The 13474-nt window shown below is 43.5% G+C and overlaps 1 protein-coding gene and 1 pseudogene across 8 annotated transcripts in view; both read right to left on the bottom strand.

Annotated features, from left to right (window-relative positions):
* The window catches only part of KDM4C (lysine demethylase 4C), a 419898-nt gene that overhangs the window by 329012 nt on the left and 77412 nt on the right, over nucleotides 1-13474 (bottom strand). The window lies entirely within an intron of this gene.
* Nucleotides 9678-10891, bottom strand: LOC104657672 (annotated as a pseudogene).

The following is a 13474-nucleotide window of genomic DNA, read 5'->3' as shown; positions in this document are numbered from 1 at the left end:
TTATCTCCTTCTCACTTTTGCAGTATCAATAAATAAAGTGGCGGGGGAGAATTATATGAATAATATTAATTAAAAGTGCATACAGAACTGATAAATAATTTCATGGAATTTGCCACTTAGTTCAATAAAATGCTCATAAAGAAAATAACCATTTACGGCAAAAGACTAGTTACACTGTTGCTGTTTAGAACATTAGAGCAAAATGAGTAACAACCAAATTCTCTGGTTTAAACTTAATTATCTTAAAACACATTCTTTAAACTGACATCTATGCCTTGAAAATTCAAGGCAGAAAGTAAAATCATTTAGAAAGCCAGAAATTCCATCAATACATCCAGACAGATGTTTGCCTGTAGTTTTTGGTATCCAAAACCTTTTTTCCACACATCGCACAGATGCCTTTTTTGTAAGCACAGCCCTGGCAGTAATGAGAACCTGGTTGGTGCACAGAACTTTTACAAATTCTGCAAGTGGAGAACTTATTCTTTCCACAAATTCTGCAAGTGGAGAACTTATTCTTTCCATATGGATCAAATCTTGCTTTTTTTGAAATCAAAGCTTTATTTTCATTCAGCTTTCTCCCACCACTTTCTGTTGGTATTCCTAGCACCATCCTTCCATGTATCTGGAGTGGTAACAGTACCAAGTTTCTTTTCACATTTTTTGCACACCATCCTTCCCCACGATGGTTCCCCTACCCACAACAGCCTAAAATTTTCACTTTAAAAGATAGGGAGAGGGCCGGGCGCGGTGGCTCAAGCCTGTAATCCCAGCACTTTGGGAGGCTGAGACAGGTGGATCACGAGGTCAGGAGATCAAGACCATCCTGGCTAACATGGTGAAACCCCGTCTCTACTAAAAAATACAAAAAAACTAGCCGGGCGAGGTGGCAGGCGCCTGTAGTACGAGCTACTAGGGAGGCTGAGGCAGGAGAATGGCGTAAACCCGGGAGGCGGAGCTTGCAGTGAGCTGAGATCCGGCCACAGCACTCCAGCCCGGGCAACAGAGCGAGACTCCGTCTCAAAAAAAAAAAAAAAAAAAAGATAGGGAGAGGGTTCAGACCACAGCTTTTTTGAGGGGCATCGACGGGTTCACAGCCCATTCCACCTCAAAGAGGGCTGTCAGTATCCTGTTCCAAAGAGCACAGCAGGAGGCCAGGCACAGTGGCTCATGCCCGTAATCCCAGCACTTTGGGAGGCAGAGATGGGAGGATCACCTGAGGTCAGGAGTTCAAGACCAGTCTGGGCAATATGGTGAAACCTCATCTCTATAAAAATACAAAAATAAGCCAGGCATGGTGGCACATGCCTATAATCCCAGCTACTGGGGAGGCTGAGGCACAAGAATCACTTGAACCCAGGAGGCGGAAGTTACAGTAAGCCAAGAATGTACCACTACACTGCAGCCTGGCTGACAGAGCGAGACTCTGTCTCAGAAAAAAGAAAACAAAAAACAAAGAGTACAAGAGCACAGCAGGAAGTGGAGAGCTCAGTAATAAAGCAGGAATTACAAACTCAGGTGCCCAAAGAGCCAGGCAGGTAACGGCAATTAGTGAAGGCCGCCAGGTGTATGTCAAAAATGGTGGGTATGGGGGTGAAGTGTATTTGCACACAACATACTATCCTGTCTAAAGGAGACAGCCATTACTCAGTCACTGGGAATGCTGCCAGATTTTCTGATTTTTTTTAAGCCCAAAATCCCAATTTTATGTGACATTAACCAACTTTTAAAAACATGTGGATCACGCCGGGCACAGTAGTTCACGTCTGTAATCCCAGCACTTTGGGAGCCCAAGGCGGACGGATCACTTGGGGTCAGTTCTAGACTACCCTGGTCAACACGGTGAAACTCCATCTCTACTAAAAATTTTTAAAAAATTAGCCAGGTATGGTGGTGTGGGCCTATAATCCCAGCTACTCAGGAGACTGAGACAAGAGAATCACTTGAACCCAGGAGGCGGAGGTTGCAGTGAGCCGAGATCACATGGTACTGCATTACAGCCTGGATGACAGACCGAGACTCCGTCTCAAAAAAAAAAAGAAAAAAAGAAACGTGAATAAAAGAAAATAAATCTGTGGCCAAATCTGCAAAAAATGTAGCAAGCATTAAAGAGTCCATACTTATTACAGCAATTTTAAAAGCATAAAGGAAGGAGTTTTGGAGACAGGCTATAAATATGAAGTTAGTGGTTTTGAGCTTACTACTTTAAAATGAATCACTTATTTGTCCAATACTAAACAGCTGTATCAGTTACTCCATAAACGTGTCCAGTAACTGGAGCGAGACTGTACAAGTGGCAGAAACCTAACAGGAATCCACTCTATGCGCATGTTTTATCTCTCTGGTTCCATAACCAATATGCAAATAGCCAAAGAAAAAAGGCAAAATACAAAGCCTGAGCAATTATGAAAACTGAATAACCAGCACCAGGATAAGTAGGATCTAGCACAGTCCTGAACAAAACTGTGTAACTTCTTAAGAGGAGTCTCTGTGAGGCAGCAGAATGGCAGGGAGGGTCTGCTAGAACTTAGCCATTTGCCAGGCACAGGCGACAATTCTGTGAACTGCACCAAAGATGGCCTGATAATGCATTCTACTTTGTCCACCAAGTGGAATAGCTATAGTCACTTGCCCAGAAACCTGAGAAACTGCTATAATATCAACACGGAGACTGTGAAAGAAGCCCTGGATGACTACAGAAACACTTCCAACTCAGCACACAAAACGTGTGTTCTTCACTCTGGCATATTTTAGGGGCTGCTTTCTCCTTTGTTGTACATAAAAGCATAGTTGGCTACAGAAAAATTGATCAACTGACATACATGATTATTACTAATATTTTTATGGTACTTTCCATATAATAGAAGAGAAAAAGTCTATATGAATCTTGTTCCCCAAAATTAGGTTAAAACCACTCTCTAAGTCTTTCCATATCTTCACAGTTATCATTCTACATTCCATCCTCAACAACATCCTTCCCATTTCCTGCTGTCACCCTCAGCACCTTCAACATTATCCTCATGGGGCTGATTTCCAAACAAAGCTAGGAGCCCCCATGTTCCTCTTGAGTTTCAGTGCCACAGAGCCAACTCCAAACCGGGCCAATAACGACCAACAAAAATTTTTGAAATGCAAGAATTCACAGGGGGAACTACCACTTCATTAGAAAATCCAATTATTAAAAAAAGAAGATCTGCTACCTGGATTCTGTAAGAATCTGAGAAAATACTGAAAGAACCTGTTAAAGATTCTCAAGTTTCCAGGTCTACCCCGTAACTCAAATGAAGTCATCAAAAAGAATATACAAATGGACGGGACTACAGTCTTTCTTCCACTACAAAAATGCCCATCACCAAGTTACATTTAGATGTGCTCTTGGTCTTTCCAAGGGCTGACATAGCTAGCACCCATTTAAATTACCTCTCTCAAAGCTTGCTAACTGTAGAGCTGGGGACATGTCTTCTACCTAACTACATGGCATGCTCCACCATCTCACACAGAATAACTGGAAAGAAACAAGAGGTGGGATAACCTCCATGCTAGGAAAACAAAAGCAAAACACCATCTCATTTTACAGATGAAAGGAAGGTGCCCAGTCAGTAACTTACAGGACTCCTTGTTTGAAAATTATAACTGAGGGCTGGACACGGTGACTCATACCTGTAATCCCAGCGCTTTGGGAGGCCGAGGGGGGTGGCGGATCACAACGTCAGGAGTTTGAGACCAGCCTGGCCAATATGATGAAACCCCATCTCTACTAAAAATACAAAAATTAGCCAGGCATAGTGGCAGACGCCTGTCGTTCCAGCTACTAGGGAGGCTGAGGCAGGAGAATCACTTGAACCCAGGAGGCAGAGGGTGCAGTGAGCCGAGATTGAGCCACTGCACTCCAGCCTGAGTGACAAAGCAAGACTCTGTCTCAAAAAAAAAAAAAAAGAAAGAAAGAAAGAAAAAGAGAAAATTAGAACACGGGCCAAAGTGCAGTGGCTCATGCCTGTAATCCTAGCATTTCAGGAGGCCAAGGTAGGCAGATCACTTGAGCCCAGCAGTTCAAGACCAGCCAAGACAACATAGCAAAACCCCATTTCTGTAAAATATACAATAATCAGGTGGGCATGGTTGCACATGTCTGTAGTCCTAGCTACTCAGGAGGCTGAGGTGGGAAGAGCACCTAAGCCTGGGAGGTCAAGGCTGCAGTGAGCCATGACTGTGCCAGTGCATTCCAGCCTGGGTGACAGAGGGAGACCCTGTCAAAAAAAAAAAAAAAAAAAAAAGGAAACTAGAACAGAGCAGTTAAGTCTCCTCAACAGCAAATGTATTGTCTGTCCAGTACATCATAACTCTTTGTAAAAAATCCCTTCATAAATACTGGTATTGGTCTCATTTTTATATTTCAGCATTGTGACACGGTGTTTCTCATTAACACATTACTGTGCAGCTTTTTTTTTTTTTCCCCCATTTTTTAGCGGGGAGGGGAGGGATGGAGTCTCACTCTGCCAGCCAGGCTGGAGTGCAATGGCGCGATCTCTGCTCACTGCAACCTCCACCTCCCTGGTTCAAGCAATTCTCCTGCCCTCAGCGTCCTGAGTAGCTGGGACTATAGGCACATGCCACCACACCCAGCTAATTTCTGTTTGTTTTAGTAGAGACAGGGTTTCACCATGTTGGCCAGGCTGATCTCCTGACCTCAAGTGATCCTCCTGCCTTGGCCTCCCAAAGTGCTGAGATTATAGGCACAAACCACCGTGCCCGGCCACATTTCTTATTTTTTTCTTTTTTTTTTTTTTTTTTTTGAGACAGAGTCTTACTCTGTTGCCCAGGCTGGAGTGCAGTGGTGCAATCTCGGCTTGCTGCAAGCTCTGCCTCCCGAGTTCACGTCATTCTCCTGCCTCAGCCTCCCAACTAGCTGGGACTATAGGCACCTGCCACCACGCCCAGCTAATGTCCTGCATTTTTAGTAGAGACAGGGTTTCACCATGTTAGCCAGGATGGTCTCAATCTCCTGACCTCATGATCCGCCCACCTCGGCCTTCCAAAGTGCTGGGATTACAGGCGTGAGCCACCACACCCAGCCATTTCTTAATTTTTAAGTGTAAAAACACTTAAAATTTTTAAATAAAAAATATAAGACAAATTTGGCCAGGCGTGGTGGCTCACGCCTGTAAACTCACGTCATTTTGGGAGGCCAAGGCGGGAGGACTGCTTGAGCCCGAGAGTTTTTGTTGTTGTTGTTGTTGTTGTTGTTGTTGTTGTTATTTTGAGACGGAGTGTCGCTCTGTCCCCCAGGCTGGAGTGCAGTGGCGTGATCTCAGCTCACTGCAAGCTCCGCCTCCCAGGTTCACACCATTCTCCTGCCTCAGCCTCCCAAGTAGCTGGGACTACAAGCGCCCACCACCACGCCCGGCTAATTTTTTGTATTTTTAGTAGAGACGGGGTGAGCCCAAGAGTTCAAAACCAGCCTGGGTAACATAGTGGGACCCTATCTCTACCAGAAAAAAAAAAAAAATTGTCCAAAAAAAAAAAAAAATAGCCGGGCGTAGTGGCACGTGCCTGTAGTCCCAGCTACTAGGGAAGTTGAGGTGGGGGAATGGTTTGAGCCCAGGTGGTCACGGCTGCAGGGAGCAATGATGGTGCTACTGCACTCTAGCCTGGGTAACAAAATGAGACCCTGTGTCAAAGGGAAAATAACAGACAAATTTATGCCTTTCTTCATTTGACTTGTATCATCCCGTTTTGGGACTCTTATCCAAGCCTAGACTAGAAGACTGTGTCTTTAAAGAAAAGACCATCCACCAAACTCTACTACTGTGCTGGCAACTTAAAGCTAGGCTAATATAAAATACTGCCACAAATTCATACAGCTGGAACAAGACCTTGAAGTTTCAAAGGTAACATGCATGGAGAAAAAAATAAAATTTGGTTAGTTCTTTAAAGATTTCAAAATTCAGTCCATTTCACACCAGAATGTGTAGTCTTTTCTCCATAAAAGAAAATAGCCTTCTAATACCTAAATTGAAAGCTGTGGTCTACACTTTAAAATAGACTGAGGATTTCCCTGGATCTTTACACAGTAAGATTAGGCCCATATGGAGTACATTTTGCTTATAGTTAATTACAATGTTTGACATGATAGCTTTTTTGCTGCTTTTTTCTATAAATGTTTTACATTCCCTAAATCTGTATTTTAAAATGAAACTATTTTCCCTTTTGCATTTTTATACATCAAATACCTACGATTTTACAGCAGTGCTTTGTGTTCTAGAATTCTCAACAATAACCATCGTATAGCAAGTTTTGAAAGAAACAAAATAATTCTGCAGTGAAAGTGCCACATAAAAAGATAAAGGAAAATATGAGTACAAAAAGGACATAGAAAAAAGGGGGAAAATGTCCAGTCAAATAAAAGACTGCAGAGAGCTTGAGACTCCCACCTTGAGTCTAGACTACTGATAGTGTGAAGTTAATGGAGTTTCCTGGTTCCAGGGAGAAATAACTGCAATCCTCTTAGGAAAAAAGAATCATACATTTAGATCCAGAATTATTCCACAAATTAAGATCAAGTCTAAGCATACAAACAAAGATCACTGTGCGTACCAGGGAAAAAAGCCAACACCGCAGAGAGACAGCAGAAATAACAAACAAATTGTTCAGAACAGCCCCTCAGGTAGGACCACCAATACTGAATTGTCTTATTCTGTCGTCAAGGAATAAGAAATGTTTAAAGAAATAAAAAATGGGGGCCGGGCGCGGTGGCTCAAGCCTGTAATCCCAGCACTTTGGGAGGCTGAGACAGGTGGATCACGAGGTCAGGAGATCGAGACCATCCTGGCTAACATGGTGAAACCCTGTCTCTACTAAAAAATACAAAAAACTAGCCGGGCAAGGTGGCGGGCGCCTGTAGTCCCAGCTACTCAGGAGGCTGAGACAGGAGAATGGCGTAAACCCGGGAGGCGGAGCTTGCAGTGAGCTGAGATCCGGCCACTGCACTCCAGCCCGGGTGACAGAGCGAGACTCCGTCTCAAAAAAAAAAAAAGAAATAAAAAATGGAATCACTAAGACAAGCAAAGAAAAATAAACTATTTGGAATGTCCAGTCCAACCTGAAGGGAGAGGTGAAATCAAAAAGAAATATATCATTATTAAACTAAAAACTCAGTGAAAGAGTTAAATAAGAGAAGCAGTTAACCAGTATTAACAAGCAAGAAAAGTAGTTAACCAACAGATAATATTTAGGACATTAACATAGTACAGTACAGAAATATAATGAGATTGAAAGTCTGAAAGGTAAGTTAAGCAACACTGAGGATAGAATACCCAACATTCTAAGACAGAATCTAATCAGTCCAGGAACAATGAGAAACAAAACAAAACTAAATAAATTAGTAAAAATCTATCAAAATTAAAATTAAAACATTTGTTCATTAAAAGATACTGTAAATAAGACAAACAAAATAGTGAAAAGAATGGCCACAACTGGAGCAAATAATTCAACAAATGTAACTGGCATAGTTTTGGTATCCAGAATAAATAAAGAATTCCAAATAAAGAAAAAGCCAAACAACCTAATAGAAAAATAGGGGACAGTTCATAAAGACAGGAATATGAATGGCCGATAAAGACATGAAAAGATTCTAAGTCATTTTTAATCAGAGAGGTGCAAATTCACATGACATATTTTACAGGCACAGGAATGACATCAAGTATTAATACATTAAGTGTAAAGACTGGATCAGCATGAAGAAGCTTTTAAAATGTTGTTTAAAGCTGTTGGAAATGTTCTGCGACTAGACTGGTGATGGCTGCATGAAAATCACTGAAGTATACACTTAAAATGGGTGAATTTTGTATTATATAAATTATAGCTCAATAAAGCTGTCTTAATAATGATTATAAGCTGGGCACAGTACCACACGCCTATAATCCTAATACTTTGGAAGGCTGAGGCAGGCGGTCACTCAAGCCCAGGAGTTTGAGATAAGCCTGGGCACCATGGTGAAACACCGTCTTGACAAAAAATATAAAAATTAGTCGAGTATGATGGTGCAAGTATGTGGTCCCTGCTACTCAGGAGGCTGAGGTGGGAGGATCACTTGAGCCCAGGAATCTGAGGTTACAGTGAGCCAAGATCACACCCTTGTACTCCAGCCTGGTTGACAGGGCAAGACCCTGTCTCAAAAAAAACAAAAATGATACGCAGTGCTAAAGGAATATAAAGTGATACAAACTCTTAGAAAAGCAATTCAACAGTATCTGGTAAAGCAATTCAACAGTATCTGGTAAAGTTAAACACTCTATGAGCCAGCATTTCCATTCCTACGTAAATACTTTCAAGAAACTTTTACATGTGTAGACCAGGTACCATGTATGAGATGTGTTCATAGCAGCAATATTTATTTTTAAAAAAAAGAAAAAAAAAGTTCACTGGCAGCAGAATAAAAAGAGTTGTATATTCACAAAGTAAAATATTATACAGCAAAGAAAATGAATGATCATTACAATAGCTTACAAAATAGTATGTATCAACTGGGAAATACTGTTGGGTGAAAAATATCAAAGTCCCAGAAAACTACATAAAGTGATACTATTTTTAATAAGGTCAAAAGTACGCCAAACTAAACATATTGTGTTAAAATATGTGCATGCCTGAGAAAACTATTTTTTACAAAGTAAGAAATCAAACACAAAATTCAGGCCACCCCAGAGTGATGGGAGTGGCACAGCAGGAAAGGACTACAAGAGAGTGGTCCCTGAGCAGTGTTGTTAATGTTGCAGTTGTTGACTACTGGGTGAGTTTGGAATATTCAAAATCATTGTGCTTTAAAACTTAAATATGTTGCACATATATAATCAAATACCACATTTCAACAAGCTGATTTTTTTTTTTTTTTATGACAAGAGTCTTGCTCTGTCCCCCAGACTGAAGTGCAATGGCACGATCTTGGCGCACTGCAACCTCCGCCTCCCGGGCTCAAGCGATTCTTCCGCCTCAGCCTCCCGAGCAGCTGAGATTACAGGCACCTGCCATCATGCCCAGCTAATTCTGGGGTTTGTTTTTTTTTTTTTTTTTTTTTTTTGTAGAGACGGGGTTTCACTGTGTTGGCCGGGCTGGTCTTGAACTCCTGACCTCAGCTGATCTACCCGCCTCAGCCTCCCACAGTGCTGGGATTACAGGCATGAGCCACCGCACCCGGCGATTTTTGTTAAGGTGTGCACTTTTAAAGTGTGCATTCATTCAACTGGTCTCAAGTCAGTGTACAGGTAAGCCCTGGCTGCCTACATCCACTCCCAGAGAGACCAAAAGCCTTCATACATCTCAAGTTGGGGGACAAAAGGGGGAGCCACGAAGGCTGATCATTCAAAATAAAACAAAATAAAAAAGTATTAAGGCAAAGATTTTAAAAATTTTGCATTACATAATTTACACAAAACCTCCTCTGTGTGGACTTAGGATAGGACTGGGCCATTCTCCTTAGAGAGAAGTGGGGTGGCTTTTAGGAGGGCAAACAACTTCCTGTAACAATGCATCTCACAATATTTGAATGACTATTAAAAAAAAGAACAATGTACAAACAAGAAACAAAGTCCTCAGCCACATTGTAGAACTTTGGGGGATGCTCGCTCCAACCAACTGCTGTCACCCCCCGTTCCAGTTTTTAAATCCTGATTCAAACCACAAAAACACAAAAACAAAAACAAAACAAAACAAAACCTAAAAAAGCCATGCCAATCTCATCTTCTTTTCTGCACAAGTTAGGTTTTGTCAAGAAAGGGTGTAACGCAACTAAGTCACAGTCTGCCTAGAAGCATTTGGAGGATGGACGATGGAGCCAGACTCATCATACTCCTGCTTGCTGATCCACACCTGCTGGAAGGTGGACAGCGAGGCCAGGATGCAGCCACCTATCCACACAGAGTGCTTGTGCTCGGGAGGAGCAATGATCTTGATCTTCATCGTGCTGGGCGCCAGGGAGGTGATCTCCCTCTGCATCCTGCTGGCAACACTAGGGTACATGGTGGTGCCGCCAGACAGCACTGTGTTCGCATACGGTCTTTGTGGATATCCACGTCACATTTCATAATGGAGTTGAAGGTAGTTTCATGGATGCCACAGGATTCTATGCCCAGGAAGGAAAGCTGGAAGAGTGCCTCTGGGCAGCAGACCCGCACGTTGCCAATGGTGATGACCTGGCCGTCAGGCAGCTCGCAGCTCTTCTCCAGGGAGGAGCTGGAAGCCACCATGACCATCTCCTGCTAGAAGTCCAGAGCAACACAGCACAGCTTCTCCTTGATGTCATGCATGAAATCCCACTCAGCCGTGGTGGTGAAGCTATAGCCGTGCTCAGTGAGGATCTTTATGAGGTAGTCAGTCAGGTCCCGGCCAGCCAGGTCCAGACACAGGATGGCATCGGGGAGGGCATACCCCTCGTAGATGGGCACACTGTGGGTGACCCCATCACCAGAGTCCATCATGATACCAGTGGTACAGCCACAGGTATACAGGGACAGCACGGCCTGGATGGCCATGTACATGGCTGGGGTGTTGAAGGTCTCAAACATGATCTGGGTCATCTTCTTGCAGCTGGCCTTGGGGTTCAGGGGGGCCTTGGTCACAGCATGGGGTGCTCCTCAGGAGCCACACGCAGCTCCTTATAGAAGGTGTGGTGCCAGTTCTTCTCCATGCCATCCCAGTTGGTGACGATGCCATGCTTGATGTGGCACTTCAGGGTCAGGATGCCTCTCTTGCTCTGGGCCTTGTCGTCCACATGGGAGTCCTTCTGACCCATGCCCATCATCACGCCCTGGTGCTTGGGGTGCCACACGATGGAGGGGAGGACAGCCCGGGGGGCATCGTTACCTGCGAAGCCACCCTTGCACATGCCGGAGTCATTGTTGACGATGGGCACAGCAATATCATCGTCTGTGGTGAGCTGGCAGCGGGTGTGGACAAGTGGCAGAAAAGCGAGGGCGAGGGTCTGTGCTCACGGGGCAGACGTGGTCTTGGCCAACAAGATGATTTTTAAAATCATGACAAAGAGACTATCAGCCAGACGCGGTGGCTCATGCTGTAATCTCAGCACTTTGGGAGGCCAAGGCGGGCAGATCGCTTGAGCTCAGGAGTTCGAGATCAGCCTGGGCAACCTGGCAAAACCCTGCCTCTACTAAAAATACAATTAGCTGGCCATGGTGGCGCATGCCTGTAGTCCCAGCTTTTTGGGAGAATGACGCACCAGAACTGCTTGAATCCAGAAGATGGAGGTTGCAGTGAGCCGAGATTGCACCACTGCACTCCAGTCTAGGAGACAGAGCAAGACTCTGTCTTAAAAAAAAAAAAAAAAAAAAAAAGAAAGAACTACCTCTTGAGTCATATCCCATGAGGTCACTTCTGTTCTGGCACCGCACACGGCAGGATCTTACTGACAAGAAGATAGTGGTATATTTCTTAAAAACAGCAGAAGCATTTTCTTAAGCAGTGACTCCTAAACAAACATTCTTCATGGCTCTGACAGATATAAAAAAGTATAAATCACAGGGCTGCAGGCTGGACAAACTTAAAATGGCAATCGCAGAACAGAATTCTTCACAAGTCTCTCGATCAGAATCAGCTGGTGAGTAACTATCTCATTAAGGCCTGGAGACTTGTCTTGCTTTGCTTTAGTACTGCCACCTGCTGCAGCTAACGCTGACTCAGTACATACCAGGGAGCAGGCCCTGTACGAGGTGTTTTATTTATGTCACCTCATTTTGTCCTGCCAGCTAAACACTACTATCAACTATTATCAACACTGTTTTATAAATGAGGGGACTGCAGCAAAGACAGATAACTTGCCAAGACCTCACAGCTCATAATCACAGGGCCGGGGTTCAAGCGTGAGAATGAAAATTCTAAGCCATGCTGGCTCTATTGTTTCGAAGCCAAGTGGCCAAACGATAAACCAGAAAGTCAACTCTCACTACACACTTTTTATATAATCAGAGAGGGAGAAACTTCCCTCTATCTCCCAATACCTAGGAAAGTCAGTAATTTGGTAACTAAATTTCCTATTTTTTTTAAAACGCTCCCTGTCAAGAAGATGTTTTAAAAAATACTGGTATAGAGGAAGTACAGGATATACTCACAGATATGCATTTTTTTTAAAAAAAAAAAAACAGACTAAACAGAAATATTAATTTTATTTTACATATCTACGTGTGGCTCTTGTGGAAAATCCTAAAGGGGACCCAAACCATATGACGCCCCTCTTTAAAGGAAACCAATTATCTCAACATTTACTAAAACAGTCATATCCCATGCTCAGAACCTGTCATTTTTATATACGAAAAATTTAAAACACAATAATCTGTACTACTTTACGGCCAGGCACAGTGGCTCACGCCTGTAATCCCAGCACTTTGGGAGGCCGAGGCAAGCAGATCACTTAAGGTCAGGAGTTCAAGACCAGCCTGGCCAGCATGGTGAAACATCTCTACTAAAATGAAATATAAAAATTAGCCAGGCGTGGTGGTGGGCGCCTATAATCCCAGCTACTACAGAGGCTGAGGCAGGAGAATCCCTTGAACTCAGGAGGCAGAGGTTGCAATGAGCTGAGATCGTGCCATTGCACTATAGTTTAGGCGACAAGAGCAAAACTCTGCCTCCATAAAAAAGAAAAAAAAAAAAAGAAAAAGAATAATCTGTACTACTTTATTCACATTTTCTAGACTATTAAGCCCCTTGACAAATTCAACTTTTTTTTTTTGAGACAGAGTCTTGCTCTGTCACCCAGGCTGGAGTGCAGTGGCGCGATCTCGGCTCACTGCAAGCTCCGCCTCCCGGGTTCACGCCACTCTCCTGCCTCACCCTCTCAAGTAGCTGGGACTACAGGTGCCCACTACCATGCCCGGCTAATTTTTTGTATTTTTTGAGGACAGATGGGGTTTCACCGTGTTAGCCAGGATGGTCTCAATCTCCTGACCTTGTGATCCGCCCGCCTCGGCCTCCCAGACGGCTGGGATTACAGGCATGAGACACCGCGCCCAGCCAACAAATTCAAGTCTTTAAATTGTACATAATACAGTATAACACAGCATTTCAAAGTCATCGTGGCTTATAATAAACTTTTACGGCAGAGACTGCCTAAGTACTCAGGATCTAGTTTCACCTTCCTTAATAACGAACTTCATTTAATAGGAAGAAAAATATAGCTGAATGAAAACTGCATTTCCAGCTTCTCGTAATTACAGCTAAGGATGGTCATAGTACAGGGTTCTGGCCAACGAAAGGTGAGCAGTCATCACTGAGTAGGGCTTCCAGAAGAGAGCTTGGAAGGGCTACCTCAGCAGGCACAAGCCCTTTGTGCCCTTCAGTCTCACTCCCTCTTCCTTCCGTAAGACATTCAGACACAATTATTGGGCTCAGGCATCTACCAGGAGAACATGAAGGTAAAGATCTCATCATAGGACAGCACAGTGGCTCACGCCTATAATCCCAGCACTTT

The sequence above is a fragment of the Rhinopithecus roxellana genome, chromosome 16 (assembly GCF_007565055.1).
Source record: "Rhinopithecus roxellana isolate Shanxi Qingling chromosome 16, ASM756505v1, whole genome shotgun sequence".
Classification (NCBI taxonomy): domain Eukaryota; kingdom Metazoa; phylum Chordata; class Mammalia; order Primates; family Cercopithecidae; genus Rhinopithecus; species Rhinopithecus roxellana.
The sequence above is the reverse complement of the archived record's forward strand: the minus strand, read 5'-3'. Positions and strand labels throughout refer to the sequence as shown.